This window comes from Papio anubis, chromosome 17 (genome assembly GCF_008728515.1).
Source record: "Papio anubis isolate 15944 chromosome 17, Panubis1.0, whole genome shotgun sequence".
In the NCBI taxonomy this organism is placed as follows: domain Eukaryota; kingdom Metazoa; phylum Chordata; class Mammalia; order Primates; family Cercopithecidae; genus Papio; species Papio anubis.
The window spans coordinates 63,847,192-63,870,647 of record NC_044992.1 but is presented as its reverse complement, the minus strand read 5'-3'; the positions used below and the strand labels follow the sequence as shown (position 1 = coordinate 63,870,647).

At 40.8% G+C, this 23,456-nt stretch overlaps 1 long non-coding RNA gene across 4 annotated transcripts; it reads left to right on the top strand.

The window, feature by feature from the left end:
• Positions 1-614: 614 nt before the first annotated feature.
• On the top strand, positions 615-12,076 carry LOC103878970. 4 transcript variants are annotated; one of them, XR_004179496.1, is made up of 5 exons: positions 615-1,673; positions 2,691-2,951; positions 4,074-4,150; positions 7,942-8,021; positions 11,948-12,076. It is a non-coding gene; the product is annotated as an uncharacterized LOC103878970 (long non-coding RNA). The 4 variants fall into 4 exon arrangements; XR_004179495.1 differs by having other exon boundaries at positions 615-1,698; XR_004179494.1 differs by having other exon boundaries at positions 617-2,902.
• The last annotated feature ends 11,380 nt before the right edge of the window (positions 12,077-23,456 follow it).

The window sequence follows — 23,456 nt, the reverse complement described above, 5'->3', positions numbered from 1 at the left end:
CTAAGAGAGTTGTATTTATGTGCCAAATGGCTTTATTAAATCATTGTATTAACACAGAAAAAGTCCTATTACAATGACTGTCTCTGTATGATCAAAACTTGTCCATGATCCTGCTGATAGCCTATTTATTCTGAAATTTAAAAAGGTAACATTCCAGTACAGCCCAATGTTTGGCCAAGTTTTACAAAATGCATTCTAATATGGCTGGAAGGGTTACTATGTCCTAGCCAGGAAAGGCCTAAGTTTTATCAGGGCAGTAGTCCCCAGACAAAAAGAAAACGTGAAAAAGAGACCTCTCTCATCCACTCATAGAAATTAATCCCTGGCAACTTGTAATGATTTCACCTGTAGAAATACAATGGGTCTGTGATTTCTACTTTGATTAATAATAACAATAATAAAACAAAAACAAAAACCCAGGGTAATCTCAGTGCTTTGGGAGGCTGAGGCAGAAGAAACACTTGAGGCCACAAGTTTGAGGCCAGTCTGGGCAACATAGCAAGACCCTGGCAAATTAAAAACTTAGCTAGGCATGGTGGCTTGTGCCTGTAATTTCAGCTGCTCAGGAGGCTGATGTGGGAGGATTGCCTGAGCTCGAGAGTTTGAGGCTACAGTGAGCTATGATCATGCCACTGCACTCCAGCCTGGGTGACAGAGCAAGACCCTGACCCCTCCCTCCCCTGCCCCCACACCGACCACAAAGAATCCCAAGTGACAAATTTAAAGGCAAATTAATTGCACTGGTGAATCCAGGACTATGGCATGTGAAAAGAGTTTAAAAAGCCAGGAGAAGCAAAGTGTGTTGTATACTGGATTTTGAAACCGAATTAAACAGAGAAACACACACAATTTTTGAATGTAAAATTAATACATGTTGATTATAGAGGGAAAAAAAAAAAAAAACCACTCCTAAGCCTACCACTGAGAAAGCATATTTGTTTTGGCCGCTCAAGATTGATTTCTGCCTTCATGTGGAAGTAAGTTTAAAGGCTCTGTGTTAGGGCATAGTCTAGCAACATGGGGTCCCATGGGCATCAGGAAAACTTACAAAGGGAAGAGATGGAACTGGGAGGGTTCAAGCTACCAGTTCCATCTCTCCATGTTTTAGAGAACTGGGGCACTAGGTCAGCCAGGTAAGGCCAGGTCAGAGGAGGGTCCCGATGAAGCTTGAGATGCAGAGGGATGGTGCATGAGTGGAGACCTTGGGTAGCACCAACCTGTGGTGGCAGAGGTGGGGCGGATATGGCTGATGTCAGGGAGAGAATGGGGAGCATGCACAGGGCTCAGTCCTATAGATACATTGAAAATCCTTTAGCCTTTCAAAGATTATTAACCCAAATCACCTTTCTTTTTTACTCCAGATGCCTCAGTCTCTGATATAATTGCTAAGTATCTGCCGTGTTAAAAATAAACATTTGAGAATCGAGGGTGATTTTTCTCTTTTCTTTTGAATTGTAATTGCGATGTACTCATGGCCTGCCATGACGTGAGGTCTGGCTTAGATTAGCCCCTGGCTGAGAGACCCGTGCTAATTTAGTGCCTGCAATTATGCCTGCCTCTAATTGTGTTCTGCTCTTTGTAGGACGTGCCCTTTGAGTTTTTCTGCAATAGCAGCAACGGTTATGCTGGGTCATCTATACTTTCTTGCTCCAGGCCCCTTGTGACACACATTGGTGAGACAACTGGCCAGGATTAGGGGTATGATCTGTGACCCTGAAACAGAGTGAAATTGATTGGCAATGAGGGATGAGGGGGGTGATCCTATGAAAATTGTAAGCACCGTAAGTATTCTAATATCTGACCCTCCACTGCCATGGATGTGCACCTGCCTCCCAGCCGTAAAGATGCTTCCGATAAAAGAATCAAAACCAAAAACATGCAGAAAAACAAACTTTTTTGTATTAGTGCATTTGTCTGAGGTGTCATCCAGCTGTAGCTTCAGAGTAGGAATGTACCTGTCAACTGAGAATTGAGAAGGATCAGCCTTTGCTTTCTGTCTGCAGAGGCTGGCAAAGGGGTAACAAGCTGCATAGTTCAGTGCTGGCAAAATAAACCACTATGTAGTTACAAATAAGAGTGGGTGGGTGAGTCGAAAGATGGGTGGATGGGTGAGTGGGTGGGTCCCCTTCCTGATGTATAAAAACAGAACTCCTCGGTTTGGGGTTCATGTTACAATTGGACTCCAGGAAAACAGACTATACATTCAAAATAATTCTAAACCAGCTTTAAAATATAAATTAAAAAGTATTTTCCCTCTAGCACATTTGAATATTATTTACTAAGAGAAAGAAGAACAGGCTACATGCCATCTTCGATAGCTCCTGCATGCTCCTAGATTCACAAATGATACCAGGGAAGCCCCTGCTTGCCTCTGTACCTTTGAAGAGGCGGGGGGTGTAATGGGAAGTCTGAAAGCTCACCATCACGCAGCTCCAACTTCTTCTTCCTGAGATGGGGCACTTGGCTGTGAAGCCACAGGAGGCTGAAGGGGTAGAGGCTGGGGGCAGGAAGAGGAGGAAGTGAGGAAGGGGGTGATGCCCGGGAGGGCTCTGGGAGAGTAACCAATTCCTTCACTGGGGGCAGGCGGGAGTCTCCAGGGTCATTATGGGGCAACCTGTGAAGGGAGGGGAGGAAAGAGATTTCCGGAAGTCTCCCGCTCTCCCCCCTGCCTGCTTCCCTCCTTCCCCTAGCGGTTGATTGCGAGGAGCAGCGGAAGGAAGGATGTATCAAACCGAAAGAAGAAAGAACCCCTGCCAGTCGCCCCCATGACATCCGACTCTGAACGGCAGCGATCTCGAGGCTGCGGCGTGTCGCAGATTAACAGCAGCGAGGGCAGGAGGCAAATCAGATGCTGCAAGAGCTGACTGTTTTCTTTAGCCCTGAGAGCCGACTGTAGGCACAGGTTGCATATCAAAGGCAACAGGAATCAGTCTGTGGCAATATTACATCAGGTCCTGTACTGGTGGTGGTGTTGGTTGGGGGGTGGGCGGTGGGGTCCAAGTCCTAAAAGATGTCAGTCAAACACCAGCTGAGCTTCTAGACCTCCTTCTGTGGCCCTTCTTCTGAGCAAGTATGCAAATAATACAGTCAGGCTTTATCTCCTGCAATTAGCACAAGGGAGGGCTGAGTAACTAACTGGGAAGACTTAGCCTTCTCCCTGTGGCTAGCTTGTAAGGCTTTGAAGTGTAACTTTTGTTTTGGTTTGCTTGCTTTCCCCCTGCGTAGAAATTTTCCCTAAGGGAAAGGTGGGTCTAAAGTACCTTTAAAATGAGTTTTCACTCCCTGAACAAGGCTTGTAAAAGCTTGAGAGAAAATGCCAGGAGAAAGCATGGAAACTTTTTGGTGATAAACTATGGGCACATAATCAGCGGACAGCCGCTAACCCCAGTAGCTGCATGCTTTCTGCCATCTTCATCTACCTGAGCAAAACTTGGGGAACATGTTTATGCTGAATCTCCAGAGACAGCAAGAGAAGCCCAGCTTGGGGGAAATGACTGGACCTTGATTACTTAGGATAAAAAGAGATCAATTTATGGTAGGACTATCATCTATTTATGTCTGCACATTCATCAGGTTTGCCTAGGAAAGGAGTCTGAGAAAATGTGTTGGAATTGGGCATTTCTGATGTCTATCCTATTCCCTGCCTTGTTTGATAACACTTTCTCCAGTCCCCAGTTCTCATTTTAGGAAATGAGACTTGTTAGCAGGCGTCCTAGAGCCTCCATATTTTTCTGAGTCTTTCTGTGTCTGCCAGCTCCACTGACGTTACTATTGCTGGTTTTCCTCTTCCTTCTATTTTCTGTGAAAATGCTTAGGAGTTTTTGAGAACTGGTGGCCACCAGAGAGGTTAAACATTGTAAACAATATAAAGCAAAGGAATCTTAGTGTGCTTTCTTTGGGGGTGTGTCATTGCTGTACAGCTTCTCTTTTATCCCAAAAAACCCTAATCATCTTCTGGGGTGGGAGGGGTTGGAGGTGAAGGGATGGCTAGTTGAGGTGGGGGCAATTTGTGCTATACCTGTCTCTGACAGTCTTTTAACTTTTCATTTGTCTATGCAAATTTCTTGTAAAAGAGCTGTGTCCAGAACTGGTTCCTTCCAGTGGGTTCTTGGTCTCCCTGACTTCAAGCATGAAGCCGTGGACCCTCGCAGTGAGTGTTACAGTTCTTAAAGATGGTGTGTCCAGAGTTTGTTCCTTCCAACCTTCAGATGTGTCCGGAGTTTCTTCCTTCTGGTGGGTTCATGATCTCGCTGACTTAAAAAGTGAAGCCACAGATCATCCCAGTGAGTGTTACAGCTCATAAACGTAATGCGGACCTAAAGAGTAAGCAGCAGCAGCAGCAAGATTTATTGTGAAGAGGGAAAGCACAATCCTTCCACAGCACGGAAGGAGAACCACATAGGTTGCGGTTGCTGGCTTGGGTGGCCAGCTTTTATTCCCTTATTTGGCCACGCCCACATCCTGCTGATTGGTCCATTTTACAGAGTGCTGATTGGTCCATTTTACAGAGTGCTGCTTGTTCCATTTTGCAGAGTGCTGACTGGTCTGTTTTTACAGAGTGCTGATTGGTGCTTTTACAAACCTTTGCTAGACACAGAGCGCTGATTGGTGCGTTTTTACAGAGTGCTGATTGGTGTATTTACAAACCTTTAGCTAGACACAGAGTATTAATTGGTGTGTTTACAATCCTTTAGTTAGACAGAAAATTTCTCCAAGTCCCCACTCCACCCAGAAGCCCAGCTGGCTTCACCTCTCAAAGTTATGACTTTTTAATTCATTCACTCGTTCACTTAGCCATTCAACAAACATATACCCAGCACATGCCTTGAGTAGGACAAGGCTGAACACTGTTTTTAAAAGGTATGTTTCTGTAAAGATGCACTCTTCCTTGACCACCAGACCCTGCCAAACCTTTGAGAGAGTGCCTCTGAGAAAGAATGAGCAAGGGGAACTATCCCATTGGAAGGGAACTCTTGTGTCCTCACCCCTCCTGAGATAGAGGTGATTGTGGGCGTCTTCAAAAGCACTAAGAACTATAAGGTCTCCTTAAGGGGGTGAGGGATATAACTTTTGAAAATAATAGTAAAAATAGTTTATGTGGGGATAGTTTATGAGAGTTCGCAGAACCCTTTCACATGCATTACTAGAATGAGAGTTGGGTTGAAGATTAGGCAGACGTGCTTCCAATAATACTTTTGAAGCACTGAACATATGGTGTGTTTCACCAAGAAGTTAACAATTGTTCACAGTTGTAGTATCTGTGAACACATGTCCCAAATGATCAGATTAGCTAACGTGACCAAAGAGGAGAGGCTTGAAATCTCTTTCACTTGGTTCCATCTCCTTATTTTGTCACTCACCTAGTGTGTGTGGTCATCCATTCACAAAACACACAGAGATGAAAAACTAACTTAAAAAATCAGGGCCGGGCACGGTGGCTCACACCTGTAAACCCAGCACTTTGGGAGGCCGAGGCAGGTGGATCATGAGGTCGGGAAATGGAGACCATCGTGGCTAACACGGTAAAACCCCGTCTCTACTAAAAATACAAAAAATTAGCCAGGCGTGGTGGCACGTGCCTGTAGTCCCAGCTACTCAGGAGGCTGAGGCAGAAGAATCGCTTGAACATGGGAGGTGGAGGTTGCAGTGAGCCAAGATCGCGTCACTGCACTACAGCCTGGGTGACAGAGCAAGTCTCTGTCTCAAAAAAAAAAAAAAAAAAAAAAAAAAAAATATATATATATATATATATGTGTGTGTGTGTGTGTGTGTGTGTGTGTGTGTGTGTGTGTGTGTATATGGTGATGATTTTAGGGGATCAAGTCTGATTTCAGGATTTTGGGTTGCTTCTGTTCCTCTGGGTGTTTTCTTGGATCCAGAGTCAACATTTAAAACAAAACAAAACAAAAACATCTACTGGTTCTCAAGTTTTGACCCTTGTGTCATTTATCATCAGAAGTCATGGGATCCACAATTATAGGACCCAGGACTGAGTTAATCTTTGAGGGATAAATTGTGGCACATTCTGTTTTTGAGGGCTGTTCCAAATCTAAATATCTTTGTCAGTGATTTATGATCTTCTGTGATTGTTTATTTAGTTCCCTCGGTCTATAAAAAAAAAAAGAAAAGAAAAGAAAAAAAAAAGTCAGCCTTTAGGGTCAGCCTTTAGTGAACAGCGGCTGGACATCTCAACAGCCTCAGCCCAGCCTTGGGCTTCTGCTGAGATGCAAGCATAATGACTAGGAATGTGATCTGTCCCCAGCCAGATGGTCAATAGCTGGAAATACTACTCCCTCCACGGTAACTACAATCTAGGGGAGGTTGAGAGGGAGGATCAGCAAACCTGGTTGATCTAAATGGATTTCCACTCCATGTTCAAGCATTTTGGGTTTGAGAAAACCCCCAATACTTTGAGCCCCGGGCATTTTTTCCATTAATATTTTAAACTGATGTTCATGTGAAGGGAAATTTAATACGTAGGTTTCTGATTCATTTACACTTAACTCATCAAAATATTGTTCTGTAAGAGATGATTGGTGTCCAAGAAATCTTAAGAGCCTTTTTATAAGCTTTTAAACTTCTTTTAAACATTAAGAAACAGAAGTTGCAGTCTCCCCAATGTAAACAGGAGTGAATCCCTGGTGGGGGGGAAGGAAGGTGGGAGGGTGGAGAGGGTGGATATAAGGCGCCAAGACACACTGACCTCAGTCCTTGAGGGACAAGAAAGTGGAGCCCAGGACTTTCCAGTCCCCACCTAGCGATCAACGTCTCACCCACAGTCAGGGGAGCAAACTGCTGGTTCTACTTTTTTGAATTCTGAAGGCAAAGGCGAGCTTTTCTTAGGGGTCCTGCTGTTGGCAGAGAAAGCTCCCAAGAGTTCTGCTGCAGAGAAGAAGGATATAGACTCCAAAATTTTACTTCCAGGCAAGGCCTCCCCCCACCCTCTTTTTCCCCTTCAAAGAAAGTGCTCATAATGTATCCTTTCATTTATAATTTTATGAAGGTCTCAATTGAACATGTAAAGAAAGTGGAAAAATTCTAAGTTGCCATGGATGTTTGGCATTTTTCCTACTATACTAAAATCTACTTTCTGCCCCAAGCAAAATGGTTTCAGAGATTCCAATAAAAGGGGGTGGAAGACAGTGAGGGTGGAGGTCTGGAATCAGAGTCTTCATGAAATATATTTGTATTTTAATTATTTGAATATGATCGACTTCTGTTTCACCCTATTTCACTTGGCTTCCTATGGTAAAATACAGCTCCTTTGCATTTCATAAAGCTTGTAACCTGTGTAAATGAACACTCACGTGTTTTATCTTGTTTTACTCATGCTTCTACAAAATGATAAATGTAGCAGAATTCAGCATCTCTTGTTTAGGTTTGTTTATTTGTTATATTGTTTTTATTTTTCCTCTTGTGTTTTCTTAAAAGAGGGAAAGCTTGAGAATAAATCAGCAATGATAAAAATTTTGTTCTGTTTTCGGAGTTTTAAAAAATTCTCATAATTTCAAGTAAATGCAAAAAGCATTCATATTCAGAAAAGAAGCCAAGGAAAAATGTTAGACACCACTTTAGATTTGACCAAGATAACATTTACAAAGTGGTGGCTTTTTTCTTGGTCTAAGTTTTAATCTATTGGTATTAGCAGTATCTGTTTTTCTCCTGCCTTGCTTTACACAGATTCATGATTTCCTAAAAATTGATGTTTTACTCAAATTGAGGTAGGTTCTTTTCTACTGTCTTACATGACTTTGGGTGCATAGACCAAGATTATTTATACGCTGTAGAAGTCGATGGTATTAAATCCGCTCGAGAAGTAAGAGAAGTCAAAGGCTAAGTTATGAAAAACCTTTGTCAAAAGACTGTAGGGTGAATGTGGTTTTTGCATCCAATGCTTTACCTGTGGTTCTAATATAGTTTTTGTGTGTTCGTCTTCTGCAGGAACATTTTCAGTAGAGCCTCTTAAGACACATGTTTTGGAATGCAGTCAAATGCGTGCTGCTGTATGACCAGCCTATTCGGTAAGGAATGCCCAAAAATTCTGTCTTGTCAGATTTAGATGTGGAGATTTTTTTGAGGAAATTGCATATAGAAATTCTTCCATGAGTTCTGATAGGAACATGAAAAACATCCTTCTGAAAAACAGGATAGACATCTGAGTACTTTGAAACACTCATCTACTACTATTGTTGAAGTGTTTCTTTTTTTGAGTAAAATTTTAAATAGTATTACTGTTACCCTAATTATACTATTGTTTATTTCATGGTTAAATTCTCTGCATCTTTTTTTTTTTTCTTTTGAGGAAAAGCTAATATGACATATATCTTCATAACTGCTATTGCCTTTTTAAAAATCTCTTTTTAAATGATGAATTTTACAACATCCCTGAAAGCTTAGGTTTGAGGTGTGTGCCTCTTACTATCATGAGGTATCAGTGCTGATCTCTAATGTTGCTTTTGTGCTATTTGAATTATCAGTTTGCAAAGGAAATTCTTGTCCATGGGAGATAGGACTACACATATTTTCAGCAAGGTTTTAAATTTTTTTCTCTGTTGAGTTAAAGTTTTGTAAAAAGAAAAATCAACTGATTTTAATTGTGCTGACACCTATTAAATAATTATTTGGTTGGTTTTGTGATCATTCCATGTGACTGTCACAATTGCCCCAATTCATAGTTGAGAAAACTGTGGCTTTAAAAACTCATGTGATGCAGCTATTGATTAGGTAAACCAGTACGGCTCCTTGCAGTGCTGGGTAACTGGAGCATGTTGGCTGGATGATCTCTTTGTGATGATGTTTGTGTTAGCCCAGCATTAGAATGGGGACTTAATTGACAAACAGAACTGTTTACATTTTCTTTGGCATAATATTTTTTAAGTTCAGAAGATTAATTTTTATACCGAAAGCCACATTTGCTTATATCCGTTGTACAGGTATATTTCTAGTTATTATTTGTTCATTGATTCACTCACTTAATGAATGCTGACTCTTAGCTGAATAAGGCTGGAAATAGGCAAGGCGCTTGGCTTTGAGCATATAATCAAGTAGGGGAAGTAATACAGAAATAATTAGAAAATCATGTAAGAAGGTCTAATACAAGTATTTTACAAAACAACTAGCTTTATCGTATGACTTTCAACTTGAACATGATTTCCTATTTAGGATACCATTTTACTAAGAATGCAGGAAGTTAAGCCTTCATAATATTTACAAACACTCCAGAGTTAACTTTTTTCTGCCCTGTAAATATCACCTCAAGTATTTGGTTTTGCCATAAAACATCGGATAAGCCCAATTTGAAATGTGATTCCTAATTCTGGAAAAAAGCAAATGCTACTAAAAGATAAGCTTCATTTTCAGTTCCTTTATGGCTGTTAGTCACCAGAAGAAGGGAAAGTCAATTTCCAATTTATTTCCAATGTTAAAACCTTCATTTTGAACATTGTTTTTCATTCTAGTTATAGCTACATCCAACCTCTTTGCAATGGTTGGAGACCCTTCCCTAAATTGCCCTCTTCTTTATGGACTGTTAAACTAGCAGAAAGCACTAATTAAATGATCATTAGCTTGAGGATGATTGATTACACTTAGATTTACATGTTGCCTTTTATGTTCAAAGAACTGCTTAAGCATCAACTAATTAATCTGCAAGTGAAGAATACTTCCAGCATTACTCTATAATTAGACAATCTCAGGAGGAAACAAGAGGATTTCAAAGGGGAGTCAGATGGTTTTGCACACCGCTACCTCATTTATTTTTTCATTGCTCAGGTAAAATGGCCAGACCTGAATCCAGTTGCCAACTCATTATTCTTATTTACAAATAAATTCACTTTAAAAAGGCTAAAGTTGTATAACAGACGATGAGCTGGAAATAAAAACAAATGAATAATCAAAAGTAATGCCTTTCATCTCAGCTGTTTGGGTTATTTCTAATACTTTATTCCCCATACAGAGTGAAATTAAGCAAGTCTGTTTCATGACATGTGGTAGACTGTCCTTTCTCTCTTTTCTTTCCCATCATACTCTTATTTGCAAGTTATTGCTGTATATGTGTGTGTGTGTGTAGGTAGATAGAGAATTAATACTTATTTTGGGCTTTGGTTTCCTAAGTAGTAAGTATTTGAGATAGGATAGATCAAAAATATATATGATAGGGCTGACAAACAGAATTTTATAAATATTTTTGGGAAACAAATGTTTGTGACCATAAGAATGATTGATTGATAGAATGTTGGGAATCTATTTGGGGTAATGATGCATACATTGAAGTAGAATATATCTTTATAAATTCATCCCAAAATTATATTTAAAACCATAATGACTTTTGCACCAACCCAATACACAAAACAAGGACCTTGAATAGTAATAAAAGATAGTCGTTTTACTCAGGCATCTCATCTGTATATATGGGTCAGTAGGACAGCTCTGACCTATACATACAAATTAGGTAGGATATTAAAATGATACTAAAATGTCAAGCTTCTGTTGGTCAGATGGTTATTTATCAAACTTTCCTTGAAGCATAAGAAGTCTTCTAAGCTTTACAAAATAGAGGGATGTAGCAGTAAGCAAATTCAGTTCAAGTTTCTGTTTTAGGTTGGTTTTAGATGAGCTTGTGTCAAATGCTAAATTTTCCCTAATTCAGCAACTAGCTTGTATATGAACATTAAGTGTTTGTGGGGGAAACTTCACCATTTATTTTTTTGAAAACTTATAGCTATGCATTGATTTGCATTAACTTCTCTCCCCCACTTCACTTAATCACAGTAAATTAAAGTGATGATCTGTTTTTAGGTTAGAATTTGCTAAGTTAGTGTCTTTGGGAGCAGTCACTTAATTTTCTCACTAGGAGTATGCAGTTTCTAACCTGTCAAGGACAGCCTAGATTTACCATGCCACACAGCCATTCTGATACGAAATTCAAAAAGTTGGGATTGTTAGGAGAGCTAGAAAGCACAGATTGCACTCACTTGGACAAAGATAAACAGAAAGCATGTTTTTTATGAAATCGGAGATTAAATGAGTTGATGGAATCAAGCCTAGACAGCCACATAAGCCAGAGTGGAAAATTATAGACTAAAATGCATCTGATATGAAGAGAATGACTCTCTCCAAAAACCTTCACTTTTTATTTGATTCAAGGAGTCTTTATAAGCTCAGCAAACCTAAGATTTTAAAAAGAAAAACAAAAGCCTCCAAACAGCGTGGCTTTCATCCAGCGCTTTTGTGATTTACAAGTGACCAGATTTAAAACTTTAATCATCTCACACCTAGGGATTTTTTGGGTTTGTTTTAATTTGTAAGGCATGTTCACAGACAAAATGACTCACAAAAACCAAAATCAGCCTAAACCCCCAATTGGCCCTATTCCTCTGTCAAACCAAGACAGTCAATTTTGCCCTGGGATTTCAGAGTGTCCCCAAGTGGCCCTTATATTGATGCAATGTTCATCTTGCAGCTATAATCCCTGGTTTCTTTTTGAAGTGTACTTAAGCTCTTGCTTAAGTAAATCCATTCATGGACAATTATTTAAGAAACTGGAAAATCCTTTTTCCACGTGAAACCTTTCTTCCTGAGCTTCCTTATAACTTGAGATGATAACTTCTTTGGTCGACTCTATGCCATGGATCCCACTCTGTGAACCTGTGTTATAGAGGCAGTATACCAGGTGATGTGAAGCCTTGATATACATTTGGAAGGTACGTGGAAGCTAAGAAAGTGCCCTTTGAGAAGCCCTGGTCACTTCTGAAATTGTAATTCATAGAAAGTCACTGGAGCTAAGACTTATTTTTAGGGGGAAATAGAAAAAGAAAGTAATAGAACTATGAAGATCAGGTCTTGATTCTTTCAGAGTTGCTAATGCTAATGTCATTATTCTTATTTTTCTTTCAAAGATGGAATGACACTAGTTAGAAAAATAAAAGTCTGTTATTTAACATTTCAGATTATGCCTCCAAATCCTATGGAAGTGTAACAACCATAGAGCAGACAAACACCAACAGCATCAACAACAGAGAAACTCAGTCCAGGAGGATATGAAACCCTTTGTAATAAAGAAAGCAACAGCCATGAACATTTGTGTACACGTGTCTTTATGGTAGAATGATTTCTATTCCTTTGAGTACATACCCAGCAATGGGATTGCTGGGTTGAATGGTTCTGTTTTTAGCTCTTTGAGGAATCATTACACTGCTTTCCACAATGGTTGAACTAACTTACACTCCCACCAACAATGTGTAAGTGTTCCCTTCTCTCTGCAACCTTGCCAGCATCTATTTTTTCTTTTTTAAACTTTTTTTATAGTAGCCATTTTGACTTGTGTGTGATGGTATCTCATTATGGTTTTGATTCACATTTCTCTCATAATCAGTGATGCTGAGCATTTTTTTCATATGCTTGTTGGCTGCATGTACACCTTCTTTTGAAAAATGTCTGTTCATTTCATTTGCAAAGTTTCATTTCATTCCTTTGCCCACTGCAGCACTATTCACAATAGCAAAGATATGGAATCAACCTAAATCTCCATCAATGACAGATTGGACAAGAAAAGTGTGGTACATATACACCACGGAATGCTATACAAGCATAAAAAAGAACAAGATCATGTCTTTTGTGGGAACATGGATGGAACTAAGGGCTACTATCCTTGGTAAACTAACATAGGAACAGAAAACCAAATACTGCATGTTCTTTCTTATAAGTGGGAGAAAAATGATGAGAACTCATGAACACAAAGAAGGGAACAACAGACACAGAGTCTACTCGAGGGTGGAAGATGGGAGGAGGGAGAAGAGCAGAAAAAATAACTATTGAGTACTAGGCTTCGTACCTGAGTGATGAAATGATCTGTACATCAGACTTCTGTGATACAAGTTTACCTATGTAACAAACCTGTGTATATACCCTTGAACCCAAAAGTTTAAAAAAAAAAGAAAGCAACAGCTAACTTCATCCATTTACTGATGTGCTACAACTTTCTCCCGTAGGAAGATGCTCTCCATAGCTGGTATCTTACAGTGATTTAAAAGCACGGGTTGAAAAGTCCCTACTGGCCTCACCACCCTTGGTACTCCTCTGACTTCAGTTCTTTCATTTGCAAAATGGAATTGAGCACCTTCCTCGTGGAGGGTGACCAGCAGTCCCAGCTTGCCCAGGACACTCAGTTATAGCCAGTGATATGGTTTGGCTGTGTCTCCACCCAAATATCACCTTAAATTGTAATAATCTCCACATGTCAAGGGTGGGCCAGGTGGAGATGATTGAATCATGGGGGTGGTTTTCCCCATACTGTTCTTGTGGTTGTGAGTAAGTCTCATGAGATCTGATGGCTTTATAAATCAGATTTTCCCAGCACAATCTCTCTTGCCTGCCACCATGTAAGATGTGACTTTGCTCCTGTTTTGCCTTCCACCATGATTGTGAGACCTCTCCAGCCACGTGGAACTGTGAGTCCATTATACCTCTTTTTCTTTATAAATTACCCAGTCTTGGGTATTTCTTTATTAGTAGCATGAGAACACACAAACACAGCCAAGTTCCAGGGAACCCATCAGTGCTGAGCAAACTGATACATTTTATCACCCTCTATGAGAAACAAATGTGAAAATGTGTGCAATATATATCACAGTGCCTGGCGCATAAGAAAAGCCCAATTTATGTTAGCTGTTATTAAATGGATTGGAGGGGGTCAAACTTGGTCTTCTTTCCCCCAGTCCCCCAACATATGCATTTTATAAAATAAGAAGGAAATGCAACTTTCCACGACCAGATGTCAGATTGGGTCACAATCTTCCTGATGACCTTGAGGGGCTTGGAGCAGTGTGTCATCCATCCAGGGTAGAGTGTGGAGTGTAAACAGGATGGGAATTGAATAGTCACATAAACAAGGGTATTTTGTTTTTCTCATGTTCTCTGTGCTATGCTGATGTGGATTTCATCTCAGCCCAATTCTTCCTATGGATACTTTCAGTTCTAAGCTTCTGGGGTACCACATTTTCAACTTTATAAGGTTGGTGCAAAAGTAATCGTAGTTGCCATTAAAAGTAATGGTGGCCAGGCGTGGTGACTCATGCCTGTAATCCCAGCACTCTGAGAGACTGAGGTGGATGGATCACAAGGTCAGGAGCTCAAGACCATCCTGGCTATCATGGTGAAATCCCGTCTCTACTAAAAATACAAAAAATGAGCCGGGTGTGGTGGCAGGCACCTGTAGTCCCAGCTACTTGGGAGGCTGAGGCAGGAGATTCACTTGAACCCAGGAGGCAAAGCTTGTCATGAGCCGAGATCACGCCACTGCATTCCAGCCTGGGTGACAGAGCGATACTCTGTCTCAAAAAAAAAAAAAAAAAAAAAGTAATGGCAAAAATCACAATTACTTTTGCACCAACTCAATACCTTTCTTCATCATCAAAATAGCCAACACATATTTGACTCTTTCTATGTCACAGGTGATCTTTAATCACTTTTAGATTTTTACATATATTAACTCATTAAACCTAACAGCAACCCATGAAGTAGCAACTGTTGTTTTCCCCATTTTGCAGATGAGGACACAGAGAGATGGAGAAACGTGCCCAGGGTTTAAGATTTTAGTTGTCAGGAGACAAGATGCAAATCAAGGAGGACCGACCACTTTCGGTCTTACTTTCCTCACCTATAAAATGCCCCAATACGAACTGCTCACCTTGTTCGTAGGGCTGTTGAAAGAATCAGATGATTTGGTGTACAGGAAAACACGTTATTAGTTTTCACGTATTAGGCAAATATGCCCTCATTATTTTTTCATCAGACTTTTATTTGCTCACTCTTGCTGTATAGTCTGAAATGACAAACATTTTGAGAGCCAATAGGACTGCCCCAACGAGGTAGATCCTTTCTGTAATCAGGGAAACAAAGCCTTATTTCTTTGGAATCCTCCCCATGGGGATGAAACTTAGAGCAAAGAATTGTCCCAAACTTAGGTCAGCGATGGCCCCACCTTTCCCCCTCTTTCAAATAGCACTTGTTGCTACGAGACGCAAAACACAAAATGAGGTCCCCAGCATCACCTTTGCTCAGCACAAAAGTGGACCGTGCCGCTTTGAAGATGGGAAACAGATGATAAAGTTTAGGCAGGTATTGAGTTACCATTCTGCAGCCTCAAACTGAAAACTAATTAGAATTCAGGCCTGTTTCTAAGAAGCCAACCAAACAACGATGTCCTTAGAACACATAGTAAAAGAAGCTGATCATTCGAGCTTGGGTTTGCTTTGGATTAGAAAGTTCAGTAGAGACGGTGTGTGAGCACTGTGCAAACTATTCACTATTCTCCAGTCCCTGTGTGCACACACCCACATGACGCTCACTCTGATTAATGAAGGCTATATATGCACACTGACATCGGCATTGGAGCTCCAGAAGCATTAGAAATTTCCCCAGGTGTAGCTAGTTTATTTTCAGGTGTAGACAGGATGGTCATTAAAAACAGAGCCAGATTTGGTCTCCTACCTAAACTCAACACCTCCTCTGCCCCTCCCCTGGCAGCATTTTTATGCCTGTGAAGCCTGTCTTTTCCTTGTTGGGCATGCAAACCTTTCACTCATCAGAGGCCCAGAGTTCTTTGGAAGCCTCGGATGTGTCAGTATCAGTAAACTAATGGAAGCCATGTGTTCGCAGAATGGAAAAAATCTGGCATCCTAAGGCCCCAGACATGTCTTGCCATAAACAGGTCTAAAGCAGAGACTCTGAGTCCTTTTCTCTTCATAGTAGGTTGTTGGCCACCCTGCTGATTAGCTGTTGATAATGCTATTTCAAATGATTCCATTCCTAAACATGAAGCTCTCATTCTCCAAGGGCAAGGGAAGCAGCTAAGATTTGTTGACTATATATTAGGTGCTATGCAATTTAACAATTTAATGATGAGCACAATGATTATATCACCTGCTGTGTATTCAGTGCATAGACCTGCTAAGAGCCCTATGTTGACTGATTTATTTAATCCTGACCCCAAGTTGGGAGGTAGGTATTGTCTCATTTTATGGAAAGGAAACCCTTCCTCAGGAGGGTTGAGTGATGTGTCTACTGGTGGTCAGGAGTGGGTTGGGAGAGCCCCTATACTTGGTGTACTTCTTATCTTCCCTGGGGCACAATAACTTGGAAAGATATGAATTATGGTGCTAATTTTATAACTAAGAAAGCTGAAATTTAGAGAGTTTGAATAAATTTTCTAAAAACATGTGACTCTCTGGTAAATGACAGCAGAGAGGAGATACTCACATAGTCTACAAAAGTCAGTGTATTCTGCTGTGTTTTGCCACAGGGCAGAATTTCTAATGGGAGAAGGGTTAGATTTCCCAATAGTCAGACCAGGTGAGGTGCATACTCACTGTACCGCATCATATCAGAAGCATCAAAAGAGAAGTTTTTAAAAGAATTTGGTTATTCATGGAAATCCAAATGATCAAAGTAGTCATTAAGGAAACCGAAATCTTTTGGACTTCTTGGTTAGGTATTTTATATTTTTGTATCTTCAGTAAAAAACAATGTCAAAATCTCAGTGGCTGAAAATAACTAAGATGTATTGTTTACTTATACTACACATTCACCATGTGATATGGTTAGGCTTTGTGTTCCCACCCAAATCTCATCTTGAATTGTAATCACCATAATCCCTGTGTGTCAAGGGAGAGACCAGGTGGAGGTAATTGAATCGTGGCGGAGGTAATAGTGAGTTCTCACGAGATCGATAGTTTTATAAGGGGGCTCTCCCCCCCGCCCCCTTTGCTGAACACTTCTCCTTCCTACCACCTTGTGAAGAAGGTGCCTTGCTGCTTTTCTGCTTTCCACCATGATTGTAAGTTTCCTGAGGCCTCCCCAGCCATGCTGAACTGTGAGTCAATTAAACCTCTTTCCTTTATAGATTACCCAGTCTCAGGCAGTTCTTTACAGCACTGTGAAAACAGACTAATATACCATGGGTCAGCCAGCAAGAGTATGGGACGACAGGATAGGGTAAGGTGGTTTGGTGCCACTTTGTCCTCATCAGGGGAAGCAATATGGAAGACCTTCCACCAACTGGAATATCCCTGGCCTCAGTGGCATAGAGGAGGCAGTACGGGAAGGTTTGTATTGACTCTTAAAGTCTTCTGCCTGAAAGTGTCTCCTTTCTTGTTCATGTTCCCTTGGCCAAAGCAAATCTCATGGCATACCTGACTTCAAGGAGATGGGGAGTGGCATTGCCCCCATATGCATGGAAGGAGAAAAACCATCATATTGAGGAACAACTTCACAATCACCATTTTGCAGATAGGTAGTGAAGAGGATAGTAATTTTTGTCAGTGCTCAGAGCCCTCAAATGTGTTAATCCTTCCCAGATGGGGAGGAGGGAAAGCTGGTAGCTCCCCCTTGCATTTGAATAAATGCAAACAGTAAGACTATACAATCCCTTCTCCTCCTCCAGACTCCATGATTCCTACACTTCTCCTTCAAACCTGGATCCCAACTAACAAGGATCGGTCTTCTCACTGCAATAGAAGCTGAGTTTATGGTCTTTCCCACCCATAGACTCAGGGCTGCTTTCTTAGGGAGTTTTGTGCGCAGCCTTGACTTCTGGATTGTCTTCAGAGTGAATCCTTGCTGCTCTTGGCATGAAAACAGCTCCAAGCATGGAGCTGATCCTCTGCAGGGCGATCACCCTGGCTGTTAGCTTCCCTTCCTGTCCTCTCTTCCCCAGCCCTTGTTGACCATCTCTTCCCACACAGCATCTGAATCCTGGGGAGCAGACTGAGGGAGGCCACTTTGGAGCCAAGGGGTTCTAAAGCCTCTCAATTAAAAGATGCCAAGTGAAACTTACGAGTCATCTGAGGGTTTCATCTTTTCTCACTAACTTATGGGACATCCCTCTTTGCTTCTACTGCCTCATTATAAAAACCAACTGCCCTCCCAAGGAGCAATCTGCTGTCCAGTCAGCCACAGTTAGCTCACAATGCAACCTGGTCCCCAAGGCTCCAAGACCCCCTCCTTCAGGTCCATATCACTAGCTTTTACCAGCTTAATCCTTTTTGGGATGAAAGGCTGGGTCTGAAAGGTCAGTTCTGATGAGCCTAAGCTTTTTAATTAAAGTCACCTGAATTGCTCACTCCTTTATTGCAGTCATCCTATGGCCTGGTTTAGCTCGGACATATTCCCAAAGGAATAACTTTGGCATTTCTTTAAAAATTTGCTGCAAATTGAGCTGTTTTCAAAAGTAAGGTCTGGTTTAAATTTTTTTTTTTTTAAAAAAAACCTTTTCCTTTTGTGGTTCATTATCATCTTCTACATTTCTCTTTCTTTTTCTCTCTTAAAACTAGAAGTATTTCACCCTGGCTTGCCAAATGATTTTTATCTCAGTAGAAAAAGGACTCGCTATTTCCTGAAAATCTACCACTGCCCCCAAACCCCTTTTTAAAATACATTTTGTGCTGGGAATCAAAGTCAGGTAACTTGATAAGGAGTTAATGAACACAAATTAATTCTGTCTGCATTTAAAAGAGGGACAGCCTGGCCTCACAGAGTTATCTTATTTGCTTTTCTGGACATGACACTTTCTGGTTGTAACACTGTTGGAAAATCTAGGTACTTGAAGGAAATAAATAAAGGCATACTATTTTCCCACTGGAGTAAGGTGATTATGTATGTGTAAATTATTCAGATAATTTTGGGGGGTGGGCGGGAGAAATTTCATTCCAACACATCTGGCTAATTGCATGTAAATTGTCATTTTGACCCTCTGTCATGTGGGCAATTTGCATTAAATCCTGGGATAGGGAATGGGAATTTTAAGTAGTGTTTGTGTGACAGCTGCAAAAACAGTATTTTAATCATCCTAGGTCTCTCCTTCTGGAACAGGCTTGTACAGCCATAGAAGAGGTCCCTGACCTTCACTCTTCTCCATTTTCTATGGCTTATGTTTCCAAGAACAGAACATGCTTACTCCATAATCTTTCTGGACTTTTACGTTTCCAAGGACAGAACATGCTTACTCCATAATCTTTCTGGACTTGGAGACTTCCCATTTTGAGGAAATCTGTATTTTTCAAAGCTGACAACATTCTATACTCTTGTAGAACTATTGAATGATGTTGCTTTAAAAGTGACATAGAAAAGGAGTATGGCGGGGATAAGAGGCCACACTTTATTTATTTTTTATTATGCTTTAAGTTCTAGGGTACATGTGCACAACAAGCAAGTTTGTTGTATAGGTATACATGTGCCATGTTGGTTTGCTGCACCCATTAACTCGTCATTTACATTAGGTATTTCTCCTAATGCTATCCCTCCCCCTACACCCCCATGGCAGGCCCCGGGGTGTGATGTTCCCGGCCCTGTGTCCAAGTGTTCTCATTGTTCAATTCCCACCTACCAGTGAGAACATGCGGTGTTTGGTTTTCTGTCCTTGTGATAGTTTGCTCAGAATGATGGTTTCCAGCTTCATCCACGTCCCCGCAAAGGACATGAACTCGTCCTTTTTTATGGCTGCATAGTATTCCATGGTGTATATGTGCCACACTTTCTTAATCCAGTCTATCATTGATGGACATTTGGGTTGGTTCCAAGTCTTTGCTATTGTGAATAGTGCTGCAATAAACATACATGTGCACGTGTCTTTATAGAAGCCACACTTTTATATCTGGTCCTGTTAACTCATATAACTATGTGTCTTTGAGGCAGGAAGAATCAGGGCAGTGCTCTGGAGATCACTGTTTTGTGGTGTATGGCAGGAGTGACAGCTGGCGGTCTAGGACTGCCAATGTCATGCTTGAGAGTTTCCTCTTAGTATTGGCTTCCAAAGAATATCAAATAATAATGTAGAGAGACCTAGAGGTGAAAAAGTGGCATCCCGGGAGACTTGTGTAGCTTTCTCTGGCCAAAAAGAACTAAATAAACATCAAGACACTCCCTCTTTTTTTTTTCTTCTTTTCTAATTCATTATTAGCAGCTCTTTCTAATGATGTTAGAGAGTGGGTGATGCTAGAGGAACTGGAGGGTGGAGGGAAAGTTGGAGATGTGTCTAATACCACTCCATTTCTTTGTCCAAGTGCACTTTCTCTCTTCCCTTTATTTTCCTCATTGGATAATGAGGCTATGCTTTTTTAAAAGAATCAGTTGAATGTCTCAAGTCTCTCTTCACCTACTTCCCAGGCTCCCTGCTTCAGGACAGTCTGGTATTCATGGAGTTACCATCTCCCAAGAATGGAGAGCATCTTCTTCATTTAGCAGTGGGGACATATGAGAGCATCATTTTCATGATAAACAAATTCAGGTTCAAGCAAGTTAAGTGACTTTCTTCCAGGGAAAATAAAAAGTATTTTCAGAGGCTGGGTGCAGTGGCTCATGAGTATAATCCCAGCACTTTGGGAGGCCTAGGAGGGCAGATCACGAGGTCAGGAGATCGAGACCAGCCTGGCTAACATGGTGAAATCCCATCTCTACTAAAAATACAAAAGAATTAGCCAGGCGTGGTGGCACATGCCTGTAGTCCCATCTACTCGGGAGGTTGAGGCAGGAGAATCACTTGAACCCAGGAGGCAGAGGTTGCAGTGAGCCGAGATTGTGCCATTGCACTCCAGCCTGGGTAACAGAGCGAGACTGTCTCAGAAAAGAAAAAGAAAAAGGGGGAAAAAAAAATCATCAGAATCAAGGCCAGGTTTTGGGTCTTCCTTAATTCCTAATATGTTTCTATACGAGTTAATTGTGTTTTACTGTATGCTCTTTGCATGTACATAGAATATAACTTATCAGTGGAAGGTTGACCTGCCAGGAATCGGTTTGTGCAACATCGAGGACTTTTGAAAGGATTCACCAGAAATCAACGAGAATGAATATAAGCAAAAGAAGATAATTTTTGTTTTGAGTAGCATCTCTCTGAACATAAGACCAGAGTATAGCTGTCCTCAAGAAGTGATGAAACTAGGCTCGATAGCTTATAAATACACTCCTCTCCATACATTGAAGCTTGTGTATGCATTTGCACACTCTTTCTCTCTCTTTCTCTTTCTCTGTCTCTCTCTCCTCTTTCTCTCCCTTTCTCTCTTCCTCTGTTCTTTTTTTTCTCTTTTCCTTTCTCTTTCTCTTTTTTCTGTTTATTTCTCCTCTCTTTCTCTTTTTCTTTTTCTCTTTCTCTCTTTCTATTTTTCTCTTTTTCTCTCTTTCTCCTCTCTCTTCTCCATTGATGCAGCTTCCTCCACACACTCCTTGGAATTTAGCCTTGAGATAAGTCTAAAATAAGTACTCAAGAAATTATGCTAACTTAGATGGAAAGTCTCCAGCTGCATATTATCTTTATATTAAACATTCTATTGAAATTTAAACGGTAAAACCAAAAGACAGGATGGTGTCTCTTTTTTACAAATATTCTTTTCAACGAAGGTGAATAATTTACCAAATTTTCTTTAGTATTGCATTCTTGGTGAGACCAATTATAATAAATGACTTGGATTATTTCCATTTATTTGTTGCCACTAACATTTAGGGAATGGATTTGTATTTGTGTGCTCATGTGCAGAAGTCTGGGTAGTCCTTGAAGAATTTATTTTAAGCTCAGCTAGAGATGTAAAGGCTCTGGAAAGCTAAAATGCAATTCTTAGACCAAAACTGAAATATCGACAGGAATTTCTAAAGTGAACATATCTCAATTGTATTTCGAGGATATTTCCCTAATCATTTTGCTTCTTTATGGATCTCATTCTAGAAAGTGGAGGATGTGCATTCCACATCTTTATGATCTCAGCTGAGATGTTACATAAATGATTTCACCTTTTTAAGGGTTCCCTCAATGTGTTGGATAGCTGTCTATCAGCTCCAGCAGAAACCTCCTGAATCTTTCTCTAGCTCTGGATGTTTTGAATGAGGTGACTTGGAATGGGGATGGATCTGTGGTTGGGTCTCACAACTCAGCAGAGTACAAGAGTTATTGGCCTCAGCATTCTGGGGTTTGAGGTGCTTGGTTGAGAGTGACAGAGGGGTTGAGGTGCTTGGTTGAGAGGTGCTTGGTTGAGAGGTGCTTGGTTGAGAGGTGCTTGGTTGAGAGTGATAGAAAGGGGCAAATACAGGACACCAAAAGGATAATGCTGGCAATGCTGGTGGAATTCAGATGGGTGGGGAGTGGGGAGGATTCCAGTGTGCTCCAAATAAGGCTCTCTTAAAATAACTGGGCAGTTGCCTGTCTTGAGTTCCTGGATTCCATTCTCAATATGCATGCTGAATCATTTCATTTGCTTCCTAAGGCTTTTCAATTTGCCTTCCAGGATTAGAAATTGATTTTATCTGCTAAGGCAGACTCAGGCTTGTTGGTACCAAGGTTATTCAATGTTGCCAAGTGGCCATGAGATCTTGGGAAAAGTGTAATAGAGAATTACTGAAGCATCGATTTGTGTCATCTCAACAAAAATTCTCCTTCTCCCAAGTATCTAGCTATCTTTGGTAGTTTTTTTCCTGAGTTATCAGTGAGTCAGACACCCAGGATTACCTATTGATGATGTGGCTTGAACTATAAATAATCCAGATAAGTGCCTGTATTCCTTTTCCATGTGCTAATACAACATACTTTCTTGTAGCCTATTTATTAAATGCATTCTCTTTGAATTCCAGCCAGTTTTCATAATAGGTAAGAATTAAGGTGAATGACATGAAAAACTTAGGATAAGACAGTAGAGAACTTGAAATCAAGTTTCTGATTTACTAATAACCAGCTGTATGACTTTAGAAAAGTCATCTAATTTTTCTGAAGGTCTGAGATGTTCAATGGGAATTGGATGGGCTAAGATGACATGTAAGAAAGCCATGGAAGGTGCCACTGATTTCTATGTCACCCTCACTTAGTTCTTCTTTTTGCAAATATTTTTTTAATAAAAGAGTTAATCACACTCTAACCATGACATGGAGGTGAGAAGGTATAATTTCCTAGAGGCAATGGTAAATACAGGTAACTTGGAGCTGGGATTTAAGATTGCCCTATCACAGCAATCTATTTCTCCCCTAACACTCATCTCTTTCCTAGGCTATTCTTGGGCTTCCTTGAGATTTATTCATCTGGATGAACGAATTTCTTTCTCTGGAGCCTTCTGTGCTTGCCTGTATTAGTTTTCTATAGCTGCCGTAACAAATTACTGTAAACCTAGTGGTTTAAAACACCACACGTTTATTATCTCCTAATTTCTGTAAGTAAAAAGTCCAACATGGGTCTCACTGGGCTAAAACCAAGGTATTGGCAGGGCTGTTTCTTACTAGAGGCTCTGGGGAAGAATCAAGTTCATTCAGACTGTTGTCAAATTCATTTCCTTGCGGTTACAGGATGGAGGCCCCTGTTTCCCTGCTGGCTGTCAGCTGGGTCACCTGCACTCCTTGGCTTCTGTCTCTCTAGCTCCTTCTTCAGAGCTAGCAAGTCAAGTCAAAATTCTCATTTTGACCTCACCTTTGGCTTCCTCACTTGCACATAC